This window comes from Corvus cornix, chromosome 2 (genome assembly GCF_000738735.6).
Source record: "Corvus cornix cornix isolate S_Up_H32 chromosome 2, ASM73873v5, whole genome shotgun sequence".
NCBI classification, from domain to species: domain Eukaryota; kingdom Metazoa; phylum Chordata; class Aves; order Passeriformes; family Corvidae; genus Corvus; species Corvus cornix.
The window spans coordinates 108683516-108702596 of record NC_046333.1 but is presented as its reverse complement, the minus strand read 5'-3'; the positions used below and the strand labels follow the sequence as shown (position 1 = coordinate 108702596).

The following is a 19081-nucleotide window of genomic DNA, read 5'->3' as shown; positions in this document are numbered from 1 at the left end:
TTTGAATAGTTTACAAAAAAACCACAACCCAGCATCCTAATCCTTTACAAATCCTTTACAAATTTACAAATATTTGCATATTCTTTAAAATAATAATTGTATCTGAAAATACTGAGTTCAATCTCATTAAAAACTCAGGTGTCAGCATGATGATTGGAATTGTGACTATAAACATTATAGAAACATTATAACTGCACGTTCTGCTCTGAGTTAGTTTAATCCCACAGTTCCATTTAATTATACTCATTCTCAAATGAGATTGCTGTACCTGAAATTTTGGGAAACCTGTATTCAGTGGAGACTTGTTTAGATCAAAATAACCAATGATGTATCAGAATGAATATCTAGGATAGTCAAATGGAGAGAAAAACAACAGTGATTAAAATAAATGAACAAAGAACAAAACTCATAGATATAAATTAAATCAAATACCTTTAGGCTCCTGTGAAGTCTGAAGCATATCACTACAGGCTAATTTTGGGGAGAAAAATCAGAGGAGGAATTCTGCAGTGATTCTAAATAAAGTATACTGTGAGCACAAGGATTAACTGCAGTGCACTACATGAAAAATTAATCTATTTTTGTCATCTGGATTCTATGACTCCATATTTTTCAGTTCTACTATAAGAGCATTTGTGATACTTTTTCTCCTCTTCACCACACATATATGATTTTTCACTGGGAATTCATTTGAATAACAGATCAAGGGCACCTCTGGAGTATGTACACAGCAAGACCATATGATCAGGGAGGAGCATTTTCCCTTGCAAAATTCTAAATTCTGAAATCCACCATTATTTCCTCACATGAAGTCCATGGCTCCTTTTCTTTAAGTTGTGCTATGGACAGAACTCAGTGCTGAGGAGACCAGCAATAAGAGACTGAATCTGCAGAGTGAGGACCTGTGTCCCTTAACATTTGAGGGTCTGGCCTGGCTGCATCTCTGCTAAAGAAGCCAGAAGAGCTCTGTAGTCCTAGATCTTATTATGTGCCTCACCTGGAGGGGAACTCTTAACTGGGGAAGACCCAGATTGCTCTGCAACTTTCCTATTCCTGATTTTCTCAAAAAAAGAAAACATGGTTGTGACTGATGTGGGAACTACTGAATGTTTCCATTTGTCTGCAGAGGAGGAAATCAAAGGACCAGAACCCAAAGATAGAGCTTCTGCGACAGGGCAGACTTTGAACCAAATAATTAGAAGTGCTTTGGGCAGAAAAATCTAGCCCTTTCCCACCTCATTTTTAAAATCTGAAATCCCCTAAAAAGGGATTATTAACCTAAAAAGGTTAATAATTTATTTATTAATATTTCCATTATTTGGACTTCTGCTAAGCCACACATTCCAAATACGTAGCCAAATCCAAATAGGATGTGTGATCCTAGGGCTTCTCATCTCTGGCTTGTCATTTTACAGAACTGGGCAGAACAGAGCAGCAATTAAATAAAACATGAGATTTGTGTTTGAAATGAGAGAAATTATCAAGGCAAACTCAAAATGCACAAACATTTTTGTTAAACAATAGTTTAAAAAACTCTGGGTGATACATAGAGCAATGAGTTTTACTGCCAAAGGTTAAGTTCTGGGTGCATTCATCAGTTCAGACTTCATTATTTCTGAAGCACTTCGTGGGACAGACAAAAAACCTGCCATTATTCTGTCTGAAGATGGTGCCCATGAGGGTGGAACTCACGCCCAGAAGACATCAGAAACCTTAGAACCTCAGTGCTTTCAGAAACCAATGTGGAACTTTTCTTTTACACTCCGTCTTTCCTCAGAAACTCACACAGAGCAATCTCATTTTTCCCACCAGCATGGAGAAAGCAGATAGTCACAGAGACCCCTTTCTGTCTGTGATGAACAGCTGTAGGTCTACAGATGTTGGGTTTCATTTGGCAGAGCGCACCATTGTATCCTCTGTGTTAAAAGGTGCTGAGCTGGGGTTTGATGTGCTGTTGTTAAGTGGCACAGCTCCATTTGCACTTCTTGGAGGTCTGGACCAGTTTCTCTGTCTGGGTTTGTCCTTTTGCTAGCTGAGCTCAGTGAACTTAGGTTCATACAGAGAGCACAGGCTTTGAAGTTATCTGAGGCAGGCGTCAATGTTATCATCAATAGCACTTCTGACACATGACTTCAACTGGGATTCTAACTGCATTTTTGCCAATACACAATCCTTTAACTTCCTCTAACTTAGCATAATTGCATTACAGGAATTTCAAGGAGTTCTTTGAACCAAGGTACAATTAACATCCTTTCAAAGAACATTCCCACCCAGCATTTACCCTAAGTAAACTTCCTTTCTGAAGAAACAGTCTGTTTAAGTGTAAATCAGCTTTTTCACTTGTGGAAATAGTTTCCAGTCTCTTCTCAAATACACTTTCACACCAAAACCAGTCTGCAAGGCTTTGCATGTTATAAGGTGCATTTTTAGCTAGAAAGCAGATAAAAAATGAAGTTAATTTTAAAGATGTACTTGATTATTAGAAAATGAGTCTCTGCCTCTAGATTACTAGCCCATGAATTCAAGAAAGAAACACTACTGATAATAGATTCCTAGATAAAAGATATCAGTGGTCTTCCACTTTTAATCTAATTATTAATGTGTCCTGAGAAATCCGTACTGCAAGCTTTGGCTGATTGGAAAACAAACAGCGGCTGTAGAAAATGGATGAAAACAAACCTGAATGAAGCAAAGACAGGATTATCCTGTCTTCTGTCCACTGTTGAGCAAAGAGGAGACTTCAGCCTCCAGAGCTGTCATTTCAACACCTCTATATAGAACTAAAATATAAGTTTAGAAAAATCCAAGTGTCTTAATCACTACATGGCGTCATTTAGGATGTCATCTGACATTAGCTAATCATGCACATCCTCTCCACTTCCCTAAGTCAGGCACTGCTACTGAATGGGAGAAGATAAGAACACCGTTTTAAAGAGATTTTTAAATGACAATGTTTAATTTCTTCATTATTTTTAGGAAAGAAAAACCTTTATAAGCCTTTTAAATAACAATCTACAGCCTTGTGGTAACAGGCAGGCAAGTGTAGGTAAAGGTACTGTGCTTTAAGAAGCTTTGAAATGTCATAACAAATTCTGTCTTTTCCTTTACTTCTAATCATGCTGTGCTCAAGCCATGTAATTTCCAGAGGCAGCCCATTCATGTGCTGTGAACATTTATGAGTTTATACATCATATAGTGTTTATTAGAATTTGGATAGAAAACCAAGAGTTTAATAGTGAAGCTGTATCACATTTTACTAAACACACAGAGAGAAGAGCTTTAACTACTGCCTCTATTTTTTTTTTTTTTCCTTGGATTATCAAGGATTAACTTAATGATTTCTGTGGAAAAAAACCTCATAAAAGGAAAGAGAGAAGGAGAGGAGAGTTTTGGTCATATTTAAACAAAAGAAATCATTGCTAATAGCTAAGTAGATGTGATGAAAATATAATTTCCACAACTTAGAAGTTCAGTTCATGTTGTTTTTTTCCCTGAGCCAAATGTTCAGCCCTAGATGTCTTTGCATTGGAGAACTAATAAGCTTCATCTCTTTTCAGAAATATCTGATGCTATGATTAAAATACAACCTCCTTCATCAAAGGTATTTTTAGTCAGGAAAACACTGTTCACAGATAACACATAATCACTTTTGGCTCCCTCAAAATATCACTTACCTGTCAAGCCAGGGTCACAAATTTATTCCTGGACTGCAAGGGAAGCTGGGTGCCATTGGATAATCCACTTCCAGAGTTCAGGGCCTGGAATAAGAAATCTTAATGATCTTTAACTTCTGGGTTTAGTGGTTTACACTACATATTTGGATATTTCTTGTTCAAGTCCAAAGGAATAAAAATGCTTATAAAGTTCATCCTACATCTGGCAAATAGATGGTAGAGGAGATCTAAATCTGTGTTCCGGAACTAATTCTTTCAAAATGGAGTCAAAGGAGGATTTAATCAAGTAGAGTTAATAAATTCACCAAGCCCTTATGATCACTATGGTCATGCTTTTAGAAAAGATCACAAATCTCAAAGACAGCTGCTCTCAAAAAAAAAAAAAAAGAAACCAAACCAGAGAAAAACAAATAAAGCGGAACAAGCTTAAGCTCCCAGAAACTTGTTCCTTGCTGTGCTAGTCCAGATTGTGTCTGGGGTGAGAAGATAAAAAGCACTGGATTCACACTGCTCCAAAATTGAAGGAGAGCAGGGGTGAATCAGGCCATTAAATTTGTAATCAGATCTGTTGATTGTCTGTAGTGCTTTTAGTTCTGCTCTGTTTTAAAATAACTGAAATTTTATTTAAAGAGAGAGCATATGCCTCAAACAGGCTAGCAGTCCTGGAAAGCTGTTTGAAAAAGCTGAATTCTCAGATTGTCAGATAATCTCTTAAAATTTCAATTGAAATTTATCAATTAAAAAATCCATAGGAGAACATTCCTGGGAGAGGTTTCAACCAGTGAGCGTGTCTTTTCCATTGAGATGAATGTCTTCCAACCTATTGCATTAGGGGGGTTCTTGGTTGGGGTTTTTTGTTTGGTTTGTTTGTTTTTCATTTGCACTGACAGATCATACCTGCTGGTGCTTCCTTCTTTCCTTCCCAGTGAAAGAAACAAAAATACCCTAACCTTTCTAAGAATTCATTTAGCCAAAAGGTTCAAATTTTCCAATGAGAGAGAATGGATTGTTCATGCTAAAAAAAAATGTGTTCATTTACCTTTGCTCATGCTTGTTTCCATAGCAATTTCTTTGTCAGAAAGACATTAAAATGAAACTAATATTTTAAATTACTTATACACAGATATTTTTCCATATGCAGACACACATGAGTTCAGATATGAGGTTAAAAAGTTTTTCAATTGCATACATAACATACTTTGGCATAATTGCCCAAATAAGCATCAATAACAAAGAAGTTAGCAAGTTCTTCCTGGGAATAACCTTAAACAACACTGCTTTAATCATTTGGTGATCAACCTTGGATTGGAAAGAGAGAGCATTATGTATTTCCCCCACAGCTATGGAGTCATTTGTCATGTACATTATGAGTATATGGAAAGGACATTCTTTAAACAAAGGCAGCAAGAAATAAAGTCATCTTCAATCACTGTCATGAATACTCTGCTTAATTGCTGATGGCTTTTATTTCACTGTTTTGCAATGCCTAGTCTGCTGTCTTGCAGCCAGGTGTTGCAACAGATCAAAAGCTACAGTGGGCTCTTACCCTTCTCTAGAAGTGCAGAAACAAGAGCAGAACCTGCCAGTTCAGACCAATAACTGCTGCTCGGCGATGACCATGCTGCAGGAGGAAGCAGATTTCTCCCTGAGAAGGCACAAGACAAATATCCTTCCCACTCACTCTCCCATGATTGAAATTGCTACATCTTTCTCTTACACATGACTCTTAAAATCACAGCTCATTATCCTTGACCTGTCCTTAATGCTGTGCCTAGGGAAAGGTCTGAATAGACTTTTTGACTGCCCTGTTCCCACAGAAAACTTGTTTTTTCTGTGAGAAGCCATATAGTTTTTTAAAGTGTCTACCTTGACAATTCCAAGGCTGTATCAGGAAAGAGTTTTGCTCTTTTGAAAGAAATATTCCCCAGCCTTGACAAGAAGTAAATATATCACCTAAAGCTACCTCTGCTTTTATCTTGTGTTTGACATCCAAAAGGAGATCTAGAGTGTGTGGCTGGTTGGCCGTAGAGGAAATGGTAATTCCATCCTAATGAGGAAAGCAGGCAATTCTGGAGGGAATCCAGTCTACAGGGAGAAAGAATCAGATTCAAAGATCATGCTGATGTTGGTTGCCACATGCTATGGTCTTCCCATTTTAGAAAATTCCACATTCCTTTGAAGTGCCCACAGAAACATCTGTGGATTTGTGGGTTGATCCTTGTTAAATGTTAACTACTTAATGCCACAGAGCAGGATCTCTCAGCAGAGCCTGTCATTTATTTGAACAAAATACTGCAAAAGAAGCAGGGTAAGTTTTGAAAAGTTGTCTACCCAAAACTTAGCGAACATAAATAATATATTTCTTCCTGGCCTTGGTCTGCTTTAACACAGCAGCAAAAAAGCAGTCTTGCCATTGCTGCTGAGTGCAGCTAATGGTCTTTTTTGTCTAAATTACAGCTGGTCCCTCTAAAAGTGCGTTTCCTGCCAAGTGTGGTTTCACAAAACGCTGAGTCAGAGGAACTGGGGGGAGGGACCAACAGCAGCAACGGCAGCTGGACACGGGCCCAGGGCATTAATGGCACTTCTAAAAGAGGGCTGAGAAACAAGAGTATTCCTGAGAAAAAGGTGCAAAACTGGAAGGCAAATAAACTGTAAGGCAGGACAAGTTACAGTGTACTATTTCCCATAAGGGAATATCATACCATAGTTGCTCGATGACATAAAGACTAATGCCTTAATATTTAGGAGCTGGTCCTTTAAAATATTCATGTGCTTCCTATCAGACTGAGGACTCAGATGCAATCAGGTTGCCATACATCAGCACAGTGGTCTGCCCCAGAATTTGAGGCAATTTACCCTAGTTCAGGGTTCTACAGGAGAGACTTAAGTAAGACAGCTGACTTTATTTTGCCTGAGAACACACACGTTTGCAGCTATTGTACTTTGATTGATAAGCTGTGGGCTGTTAATTCACACTAGTATCCAGTGCACACAAAATCTGAACCCTTGTGAGAGCATTGGCCAACTTTCTGACTTCCAGCTGGGGTAAGAGCTGTGCCACCTCATCTACCTGGGCTTGCCCTCAGCACTACCATCCAGAACTGTCTCTGAAAGACAGAAGATGACAGGGCCACACAGACAGCAATGGTGATGATGAGACAGGATGAAATAACATTTTCTTTTTTGCATTTCATGTTTGGAAATGGAAATAGGAAAAAAGTAAAGGAGGTGAGGTGGTATTAGAAGTAGTCTAAGCGGCTCCCAACTTTTCTGGCCACTTGTCCCTGTTCCCTGTCACCCTCAATTGTTGTGACTGCAAAGCATAAGAGGGAACACAGAATGAACAACATAAGGGATTACATGCATTTGCAAATTAAGCCCCACTAAAACTCCTTGTTTTCCACCCAGAAAAGTAATTGAGCTCCATGTACAAACTCAGGGGTCAATGTAACAAATAGGGCAAGAACAAGTGGCTGCAGGGCTGTTTCAGTCAGCAGAACAATGGAAAAATCTCCATCTAACCACAACCACCTTCTTAATTTTCAATGTCTTTTCCAGCTCCAAGCTCTAGTTCTAGCCACCCGTGACCTGATCTTGTCTCCACTTAAATAAACTGTAAATTTGCCATTAACCTTGATAGCAGTAAGATTGATTCTTGATATGCAAAGGATAGGTTTTCCACATTTCTTCAAGGGTAGTATCAAGGAGTACACCAGCATTACTGAGTCCAGGGCTCTTCCCTGGCTGCCCCGTAGCAGATCCTTGGTCCCCAAGAAATCAGAGGCCGAACTCCGCAAGCCCACCCATACCCCACTGATACACGGTATTTTTAAATTCCAACACCACAGCAGTGGAGAGCAAGGACTCAGCAAACTGCAAGCGATCCCACAGAAGGACACATTACTTCTCTGCAGTAGGGCCCTTTTGTGAGGGCAGAAGGTGTGTCCCACGCACAGGGTGGGGTCCCACAGCAGCTGCTGCCAAATGAGGGCTGTTCTGCCCAAATCCCTCCACAAAAGGAGAGCCACAAAAGGAGGAAGGGAAAGACCACATCAGGAATCACAGAGATAGCCTTCAGTTATAGTGAAACCACACGTGTAGGCTACCAAGTTCAAAGCAAACAAACACAAACTTGCTTGCAGCCTTGCCACAGGCAGAAAGCCATGGCCAAGAAGACCAAGCCTGGCTTACCTCTGCAACCTAACACAACTGCTGAGCAAATTCTTTGCCCAGAGCAATGAAGAGGCAGAAGTGCCACATTGGTCCTTTTTATCTCAGTGAAGAAAGTAATCACAAGACTTTCTTTTTACCCTGGTCACTATTGCCTCCTGACCTGTTTCTCGTTTATAGGTTTTAGATACAACCTGCTCTTTCTCTTTTTTTTTTCTCTCCCTGCTCATACTTTAAAAGGATTATTGATGCAGATATGCAATACAGAGAGGAAAGGCAGTCCTTATGTTCCTGTATAACCTTAGACATCATTTGTGGAACCGAATCAGCAACACTGACCGGGAGGGATGTTCTGAGAAGCCACTAACAGATTGGTACAGTGAAGGTTCAGCTCTGATGTTGATGGGTCCCTTATGGAGCCAGTTATACAATGAAATAATAATAATAATAATAATTTATATAACCGTTTTCTGTATCACACCTTTTCTTTCAGAGTTGTTAGGTTTTGGTTGGGCTGCTTTTTTTTTTCAGGAGATATATTTGTTGCATTTAGCTGACTCTTGGCCCAGATTTTCAGTTGTAAAGAATGTCACAGCCTAACAGCCTAAATTTATTCATGCTTGGTTTATTTATTTTCTCTAAGGAAACATTTTGCATATCAATGGAAAATACGAGGGCGTCTCCTTCGAACCATTTATTAGGGTAACTGTTAAAGGACGCTGCTCACAGTGCGCTGAGGAAGCAAATGATACAGACGTTTTGGGCATTCAAATGTCAGGCTGGACATTTGTGTGCTGCAGGAGCAACCTGTGGGCTTTCTGCTGATGGCTCAGCTCTATTTTACATGTACTTGTTACACTACATTTTACTGTTGTTCATAGTAGCTCACTTACACATTCCTTTTCATTCCTTAATATTTTTCCAGATGAAAATCTGCCTGAAGCATTTTATGTACTGATAGATGTTCTCCTCTTCTTTCTCTTGCTTTAAGTTTTATTTCACTCTTCTGTAAGAAAACTTGACAAAACTGATAAGCTGGGGTATTTAAGGATACAGAGATACAAACATCTAGAGAGAGAAAAGGGACTATGGCTCAGGAAGGTAATTCAAGTTTGTACAAACACCAAGCAAAGTGGCCTGGAATGCATGGGGGGTCCTTCCAAGATGTAACTGCTTAGTAAGCTACTTTATCTGCTTCTGGCTTGTTTACTTCTCTTTCCTGTGCATTTCTAATTGCTCTTCCAGATGTCTCCCTCATTTTTCCTCATATCCTATCACGACAGAAAGGTAACAAGGTGCAGGGTCTCCAAAGTGAACAGGCAGATTCGTGCTGCTTCACAGTTGTCAATTTTGTTTGGATTGTATTTTCCTCTTCTGTCCAATTTTCAGCCTGTAGCTGCTGAAACAGTTCAGAGGAGCTGACAACTGTACACTGCTCTGTTAACAGGGGGCAAGTGCTAGGAGGAAACACCCATTTTTCTGCTTCCAAGACTGGAAGGCACATTGATAAACATGCAGCGCACTGCTACTCACAGAAACCTGTTACAAATGAACTTTAAATCTCTTTGCTGTCTTACTTTTTCTAGAAGTGTTAAGGAGGTAGCAATGTGAGGCCTGGACTATGCAGAGACACTTGGAAAAATTATGGCCTGCTAATAGCCCATTTAACAGGTTAAATGAGCATAAATAAATGTAGGATTGTGTGTTTCACAAGATTTAATTTTATGCTAGTTTCTGTAGTCATCGATTTTCCCCTTTTCTTTCCTTGAAGAGCACCCATAAAGGGAAACGCTATAAGCTCAACTTCTTTACGTCCTCATAAGGATGCATAAGAACAGTTAACTGCTATAAGCCCCAACATTTTTAGCTTTAAGGGAAAGCAGGACTAGAATACCAATGTAAATGGGCATTATTCAGAGCAGCTGCCTCTGGGCATAGTATCTCTGCCTCTCTGCAATGAGCTCCCTCATTAGCTGGCAGGAAGGAAGGGGTGAGGTTGGGAGGAGTGGGGCTGACAGACAGTGCTCTATTGACTGGTGGGGATGTCTCCCATGGGCTCTTTGGGAGGCTGGTGAGGGCTGCTGCTGCCTCAGAGGCACTTGAACCTTGAAGTGTTAGAGTTTTGTCTCATCCCCTCTGTGGACTGGTTGGCACTTCTGGTAATTTTCAGTTAGAAAGAGGAGATAATGGGGAAGAGGCACAAAAGATCCATTTTGAAAAATAAATGTGGAGTTTTAGTCAAAAGGAAGGATTTGAGTAATCACATACTTGTATAATTTTGAAATGGCTGGGCCTGGGGCAGGGTCTGAGATCATACCCCCTATGGCATCCCATGATGGCTCAATATTGGCAAAAATGGTTTGATTTGGTTTCATTGGTTGGTTGGTTGGTTGGTTTTTTTTAATAATTCAACATTTTCCCTGGACTGACAAATATATGGGTTTGGCTTGTATATCAGTGTGCCGGTTTGGACAAATTTGGAGGAAAATATCCTCTGATGGAAGGCAGGTTACAACCACCCTCCCCCACCAGGTTCGGGAAAAAAGAAATTTTCCTCGGAAGAAAGTGAAAGAGATAAAAACTATTTCTTTAACAAACACACAGGAAAAGTATAATAATGCTAAATAATAAAACCTCTTTCTGTGGAGAGAAAAACCTGGGGAAATTTCAGAGTCCTTCTGTAGAAGTGGTCTCTCTCCTCCTCCTTGGAGCCGGGTCGTGGGCCCACCTCCAGGGCCTTGGTGGAGAACTCTCCTGAGGAGTTCTGATGTTGAAACAGTCCAGAAGAGAAGAAGGGAAAAACCGAAGTCCCAGGAAAACAAAGTTCAACTCTCCGTCTCCCTCTGGAGAAGAGGAGCCGAGAGCTGGCTGAAAAGCAAGAAGGGTGCTTCCTCCGCTCTTGCTGCTGCAGAAGCAGAGGAGTGTGTGTTCATGTCCTTCAACAACTGCTTTGAAAAGTTGTCTTGGTTTTTTTCTCTCCCCCCCTCTCAGCTCAGTTTAAAGGCACAGAAAGGCACAAAGTTAATTTCTGGGCATAAAGCAGCGGTATGGGATACACATCATAAGGTCACCCCAAGACACTCAGTAATGCAGATTAATGATTAGTGGTACCAGCTAACTGCAGTTTACCCTAAGTCTAATATATTTGAAATCTGATTTTGTTTTTGAGAAGGGTAGGTTGTTAAATACCATGATGCCTTCCTAATATTAGACTGTATTTTGTTTCTGCTGAAATCATAGAATCATAGAATTGTTTAGTTGATGTAATTATGTATTCATGGCCAACTCCTAGAATTCCATAATCCTGTTTGGATAGTGCACAGAGTTTGTTAATAGCAAACAACATTTTTATAGCTGGCTCTGCTCTGGACCATTACAAAGTCTGATATTTATGGGTAGAAGAGAGTTTGATGGTGTTCTAGCAACAACCAGGACAACCTCTAGACATAAACCTTATTTCACAGACTCAGCCACCTGCACGTTATATTTTTGTGTTAACTTTGAAACCAGTAGACAATATATTTTAGGTAATGTGTCATTAAACATAGTACTTTTTCAGATTAATAGTGTTACACATTCCTTATTTTTATGTTAGGGTTGCCCCATTGATCTTAAGTATGAAGTTAAGGTATACTAGGGCCAGATTGACTCTTGACATTTCAAGATACTTTAAAAAGCCTTGTAACAGCAGCTAAGGACTTCCATGCAAGTTATTTCATGCTCTGCTCTTCTATAGTAAGAGTGAGATTAATATAGCAACTTCCTTCAGTGATTCATAGGTGTGGTAACTGCCCCATGGGACCACTGCAAGTTGGCAGAGTAGAGCAGACTTGCTCTTCCACCATTGCCTACAGGGTCTTATTTCCCTTTTTTCTCCTAAAGATGGAGCATTTTTTCTGTGAAAATAAGCTGGCCATAAAGTGCAGCAAGGAAATAAAAGGGTGACAGAATGCATTTTTTGATTGTTGGATAGCTGCATTCATTGCTGTGTTTCAGAGTGGCTCCAAGACATGTTAGTCAGACTGGTGCTCTGGACACAGCACTGCCAAATGCATTCATCAGGCCTCCAAAGAGGCAGAGAAAGCTTCAGTCCAGAGGTATTAAACAACCTTCAGACCCAGTGTCTAGTTAAAATTAATGAGCCAGAGTCATCATTATGCTCTGGCTGTTCTGCACTGCCCCAGCTATAGAAAGAAGATGTAAAACTAGTCTGATGGGTCAGACAAACACCATTTGAGATTGTTTCATATTTCTAAAGAAGCACAAGAGGAACTGGAAGACCCGACCCAGGCTGTTCCTAATTCCCTCTCTAAGTCATGATGGTATTTAATTGCTAATGTTGCCAAACATATTGAAAAATGTAGTAATTTGGAAACCATGCAAATTAAGAGATCTAGATTGTTCTCTACCTTAGTCTGCTAACATTGATTATACTTTATAAAGCATGTAATTATGTTTCTGAGCACAGGAGTAAAATACACTGACAAGTTTTCAAGTACTGACCAAAATCATGCATTAGAGTGACATGACTATTCTTTGTTTTTGAAGGAATTTGGCCATAAAATTACCTCCTTCTCAAAAAAGAAAAGAAAATATTACTTGCTAGATCCACAAAGGCATTTAGGAGCCATTGCTCAATAAAAATCAATGAGAAATAAGTTTTTAAATGGCTTTGTGGATTCAGCTGGTATGTAAATGACAGAAGTTTCTACTTCTTCTAGATTCCTTATTACAGGTAGAAGACAAAACTGATTGCAGAATCTATAAAATATCAAGGGGGCAAGAGGAAAACCTTCCCAAGCAGAGATTTCTGGTATCCATAGCACTAGCATAGCTGCTATCCATAGCACATCTTACTTACTTACATCTCCTAAGTAATGTAGTTGGGTTTTTGAAACAATTTCTCCTTATTTTCAAAAAGGAATGTGTGCTTTCAGAAGCAAAGCCTTCATCATCTGATTCCTCAGTTCATTCAAGGGAGCACAAAGAAAATACACACATCAATATGTCGAGCAATGGTTTGAGGCAAAAGTCAATGTTCTGGACAATTGAAATATTTTCTGAAGTTTTCACACTTTAGGAAGGATTGAAGTACCTCGAGCCCCCATGGATTTCAAAATGGCTTTTAGATACATGACTCAGTCTTTATTCTCCATAAATATACACAACTTTCCAGCAATTTTATTAAAATGTTATTCACATGAAAAGGAAGAAAAAATCACTTATTGTCTGTTCACCTTTTATTGCATATGTAGGAAGTAGAAAGCTGTGCTTACTAGGTTGGGAAAGACCTCATTAAGTCAAGGCACTGAAATATCTACAGTTTAACCTGTTATAGAAAAGGAGGACAAAATGCACTCACAAATAATATAATCATCACATCAAAAAGAGGTTGTCAGATAAACTGTCACAAATAGTAGAGAGTGAGCTCTAAGTTTAAGAAAAAACTCCTGAGTAAAGGATTTGTTTCTTCCTTCCTTCATAATACTATAAATAAAAATAATTCTGAAAGTTCATGGAATTACACCAATATGGGATAAGAAAGCATCAGATTAATAAAATACACACTTCATCAGCTCAAACAAGAGATTCCAGATGGATTAGGAATAAAAGCATTTTTGAGCAGACCTCACCCAGATTGTAGGCACATTCCTGCTGCTGTATCTGTAACATGCCCTGCTCTCTTCAGAAGCCCTTGCAGTACACTGCTCCTGTTCCAGATATGAGGGCAGCATCCAGCATTTGGCTAGACCATCAGAGCAGAAGCCAGAACAGCTTCCTGCTGAGCAGACCTGAATAAAATTATGCAGAGGACTTTGGTAAAAATTAGTGAGCTTCAGTAAAATTACACAACAGACCTTGGCAAAAATTAATTGCATACTCTATCCTAGAGCACAAAGGAAAGCAGGTCCAAACGAACAGCAGCTGAGTTTGGCCCACATTGGAAAGAGCTGATTTTGATGCTGGTCAAAGGGAAAAAAAGGGGAGGGGGCGGAGGGGGGGGGGGGGCTGAAATTTATTTTGTTACTGATCCCAGCAGGAAATGAAAGCAGATCTTTCTCTAAGGCTCTTTGTGGAGTCATACTGTTCTGAAATTTTCTTCTTTGTATTTCTGGGAATTATATCCAGTGCCAAAGTACCTTCTTGTTTAAACAATGTTTTGGATTGCCAAAGTGGTGAGGAATGTGTGCCACGTCACACGGTTTCTGTAATTCTGCATAAAAAAGCAGATGAGGCTGGTTTGACCGCTGTAGAAACCTCAGTTATATTGAAGGTTCCTTGTGTTTTGTAGCACTATAATCAAAAGGTTCTGTATAATTCAACATCACTAGAATAATGGTTGATTTGAGAAAGTACAGGGATACAAATAGGAAACTGAAGAAATTAAATTCAGCAAGACTGTGTAAGACTTTAGTGGGATTATGGAAAACACAAAACTATTCAGGCAGCAGGCTGGGTTGCCTAGAAATGGGGTAATTGTTTAAAGTAGTTAAAAAAGAAGTCATTTATGCTCCTGGGGCCTTTACTGTTAACAGACTGGTTATTTCTTAATTTTCTACCTTTATGGAAGTGCAGGTGAGCTCCGCATAGTACAACCAACTCACATCACTCTGTAAAATAATATTATTTTGTGCAGTAGATATCCACATTTCCATGGGAAGGGATTCATTTTTCAGAGAATTATAGCCTTTGGAGAGAGAAAAGACCTATTAGGTCATAAAATCTGTACCTCTGCCAGTACAGGATTTGTTGCATCGTCTGTGTATATTCATTAGTGTTTTGTTCAAGCTGTTTCTCAAAGAAGCAAGGGGACTTCCAGTGCTGAACCAGGGAAACAGAAATGTGGCTGAGTTGATTTCACCTGACAGTTGCCCCTTATACCCTCTCTACCTTTACAAGTGTTATTATTAAATACACATTTTCATTTTCAGAAATGCCTCTGTACTAGCCAAATGTTTATTACAATTCCATCTTAATTTAAATTAAAAATTTCTTCTCTTTCAAACAGCTTCTGTGTCTCATATTTTGGCAGAATTGAGGTTACAGAAATTTAGGAAAAACAAAATTATTCCTTTTCTGAACTTTTCCATGTCTCTGAATATGGTAACCAGGATATAGGGGTTGACAGGTGAAAACTTCGAAGAAACAGAAATGTACTTTATGTCAACATGATGTAACATTTCACCTGCCTGTGTCTTATCTGAATTTCAGGCAAATCTGCATTATGGAAATTTATCTCCACTTTTGAAGAGGCTTTAACCTATGCTCTAGAACAAATGAGAAATTGCATATCATTAAACTCCACCCCAAATAAGGGCTCGAGGTCAAGCATGTATTAAACTGTTGTTAAACGTCCTTGATGAACTTGATACTTCAAGAAAAATAGGAAGATATGTACAATTTCTTGTTCTCATTGATAAATGCTTTTCAGTAAAAAAACATACTAATTTTGTCTAAATTCAAATTTCTTCTATGGAATTCAGCTCAGCTGTGCAAATATAGAAGGATTTATTAAGAAGCACATAATCATAAACCTCATCAAACAAAATCACATAAAATTTCACATAATTGCATAGTAGACACAAGTCTTACTTTGTGAAAGCTGAACTCCACATTATTTTGACTTTTTTTGTAATTTTAAAATAAGCTTTGTATGAATTTCCAAAGTTGTTTTAGGAGTAGTTTTATTATTGTTCCTACACTTTTGGAGAATGATAAAATTAATATGGTCTCACTGATCTAGTGATAATCAAAATCACCATGTCCAGACTGGCCACTCAAATCATCTTAGTGTTTACAGAGGGATAAAAGTGCTAAGATAATTTCCTTGGCTCCTTGTTCACAGGACTAATTGCTTAATTTTGTAAGCCAATATGTTGTGTGGTTTGGCCACTCTGTGTTGACCATTCCTGGTATTTTAGCACCTTTTAAAAAAAAAAAAAACATGAATTAGGGCAATCCTCTGAAAACTTGTTGAATTTTTTTTCTGGTGAAAGGAGACCAGAACCTACTGCCATCTTTTGCCATTCCATTTTGTCATTTGACTTAGTGAAAAAAACTCCAAACATTAGCAATGTAAACCTGACTCTGCTGAGTATAATATGAACACACTGAGATATTGAAATGTCTGTTCAGTGCTGCTTGTCTGTGGCCATCTAGAACGACAAGCAGGAAAGAGACCTCCTGTGTATGTGCTCATGTTTAGGAGCATACTGTACCTCAGGAGTCTGCATGCACTTTCAGCATGCTATTAAAAAAGTTGCAAGGTTTATAAAGCAGAGGTGCTTCTAGATTGTATCATATTGGCCAGTCACACTAGTGCTGTAATCAACAAAATTGCTCAGCCTGGAGCTCTTTCAGTATAAACAGGAAGGTGGGACTGACAAGGTGTTTTCAAAAGCATCTGCTAGGGAACATATATTCCTGGTTATTGAAAACGTAGATCTGTCAAACTTTTGGCTTCCTGCATGCCTGCATTCCCCCGGGCTTCCAGGGGCAGGTTTCCAGCCAAGATGATGAAGATTGAAGGTGGTTGATTGTGTTCACGATAGCTGGTGGATAGACACTCTGCTGAGGCCTGCCTGTCACATTATTTTTATGGGTTCTGACAACAGCACAGTCGAGCTCATGAAACAGATGATTCATCCTATGTATAGCTTTTTCTGCGTCTGAGATATATATACATATGCATTAAAAACATGGTGGGAACTGTTGTTGCAGAATATGTCTGCATAAAGAGAGACAGTAATTCTTCCTGAAGGGGAGGACCCACAAAACAGAAGCGACACTCTGGCACTCTGAAATGCTGAAATGCCATTCTAATGAGATAAGCAGCATTTAAAATTTGTGCTCCACTGTATTTTCAACTGCATTATTTTCTATGCATCTAAAACTTTATTAGCGGTGTAAGGGTTTGTCTGGGAGTAATGTGCCTTTATTTGTACACTTTTTACCGAAAGAAACATGTTCAAAAGCCCTGATAGCCTGTTCTTCGGTTGAATGATGGTCATGCGGGATTTACAATTGAATTGTAAGGACAGGAGGACAGCAAGAATACAAGTGACAAATACAAGAGTCTCTCTGCCAGCAGGGAAGAAGAGCTGTAATGAGCAAAACTCCCAACTTGATCTAATTTAGAGCTAAGCAGAGCTTCAAGAATGTGTGGGAATTAATCTTTTTATTTATCCAGAATGAAGGAGCAGAATTAAGGTTAAGCGGAATAGCTCTGAAATGGACAGATTTGAATTCCCTCCTGAAAAACATTGCATCTAAGTGCCTGACAGCTAAAGTTCATAAGTGCAACAGCAGATTTTTAAGAAACTGTAAGAAACTGTTTGTTCTTTCCAGATGGGGGATGGGGAAGAGGGTCTGGGTTTGACCAATAATGTGATCATTGTTGAAAATCGACAGCAGTATAAGAAATGAATGGAGAATATAGTCTTGAGAAAAAGGAAAATAGAAAAGTGAAAAAAGAAGAAAAGAGTAATGAGTTTTCCTGACTTAGGCCCCAGCTAAGCAAAATGTCTAATCAGAGAGCTAAGAATTTGCAGTGTTTGGTCTCTTAGCTTGAAGAGATGTGATCAGCATGCAAGCATGGTTGTGGTTTCTGCTCATCTGGGTTCCTACAGCTTCCAAACAGCCATATCAAAACTCCACTTGTCTGCCCAAGCAATTCAGTTTCAGCCTAAATAAAATTAAATATATGAATGACTCATAGAAATAATTCCATGTTGGGAATCTCATAATGTCACTACTGTTCTTTGATATAAGGCAGGTCACATAGTTGGATTCAGCTTCCACATAAACTTATTCTTACGGTTGCTGACTTTTTGCACTCACATGTATTTTCATGTCCTCCACAAGCTTCTTTCATCTTTCCTTTTGGCAGCTTGCCAGTATAGTAGCCAGATCCCCTATTATATGCCAATTAATCCCTTCTTGATGAATTTGAGCCATTTGTATTTTATTGTGCACGGTACGGAAATACATCACGGCAAAATGTAGTATAAATAGGGCATGGGTTAGTCAAGTATAAAGGCTTTTTTGTCCTCTACTAGATGTGTATTTATCATTTCAAATTAAAATAACCAACATCCTGCTACACTAGCCTTTTCCATTGTATTTGAAAAGCTTTTTAATAATTTTTTCCGTCAAAACAGAGATGAGTTACTATACTGTGCAGTTCTTACAACTAAAAGTAATTGTTCAGTAGTAGTAGGCTGCAACCAATTAAAAAAGGCAGTTGTCTCCAAGGAGGTTTCTGCATATCTGTGGCCTCTGCCCAAAGAGCAGGTTTGGTGCTATTAGCGAAACACCAAGAGATTTGTGTGGTCCCATGAAGGCAGGGGCATGTGTGTAGAGCACAGTCAGAAAACATTTTAATTGGATGCCCACAATGGATTGTCAAATCTGCCTCTGCTTAAAGCACATACTTAAATCCAGCTGACTTTACTGACACTGCTCCTGTGAGGTAAACAGGGTGTTCAAGCACAGCTGAGCTGAAGACTTTGGCCTCCTTAGAGCACAGTCCCACGCTGTGACTGAAGTGACAAATGATCCACAATGCCTGAAAGACAGAGATTTTTCCCTGTCTTTTCTTTCCTTCCTCCTATTCCCCTTCGTGCCCCTTCACTAGATATTTACCCTCTCCCCTACATCTCATCAGATTCAGTGCTTGGCTGACCTCTAGGTAAATTCCTTCAGTTTGCTTTAGGAACAGAAAAATTCAGTATACACTTTTTTCCCAGGTTATGTTCTGCCATTTTATTTAGTTGAGGTGCTGTGTTGAGCTCCATCACCAAAGCCAGTACAAAATAAGTGGGTAGCCAAGAGCAAGAGGGTAGGAGAGCTTGGAGGAAAGGCAGAGTCTTCACCCTCATTGCAGCTGCTCTTAGTTCGTATGAGGTTGCATTAGCCACTCTTTAAAACTAAAGTGACTTCTGAAATGGCAACATAGTCCCACCTCTTTAAACACACTTGTGTTCATAAGGGCATTGGCTGAACTGATCTTGTTAAGTCCAGTTCCAGTTATAAAGCCCTGCAAAAGCATTTCATTGCATAATATTATTCTGATGCCTAGATGCTTCGCTCAGAAGTCAAAAGGAATTAAAGCTCTGTTACACAGCAAAACTGTGTACCCAATTAGAATACATAAACTGTTCAGACAGAAATGTCTGTGTGTTTAAGAATAAGAAGGATTTAACTTTTAACCAACCTTAGAACACATCCTTGTATGT

General features: G+C 39.1%; 1 long non-coding RNA gene across 2 annotated transcripts; it reads right to left on the bottom strand.

Moving 5' to 3' along the window:
- Positions 1-267: 267 nt before the first annotated feature.
- LOC104687328 lies at positions 268-3912 on the bottom strand. 2 transcript variants are annotated; one of them, XR_002044778.3, is made up of 2 exons: positions 3675-3912; positions 268-344 (listed from the first exon to the last, which is right to left on the bottom strand). It is a non-coding gene; the product is annotated as an uncharacterized LOC104687328 (long non-coding RNA). The 2 variants fall into 2 exon arrangements; XR_005601596.1 differs by lacking the exon at positions 3675-3912 and adding an exon at positions 433-702.
- Between the last annotated feature and the right edge of the window lie 15169 nt (positions 3913-19081).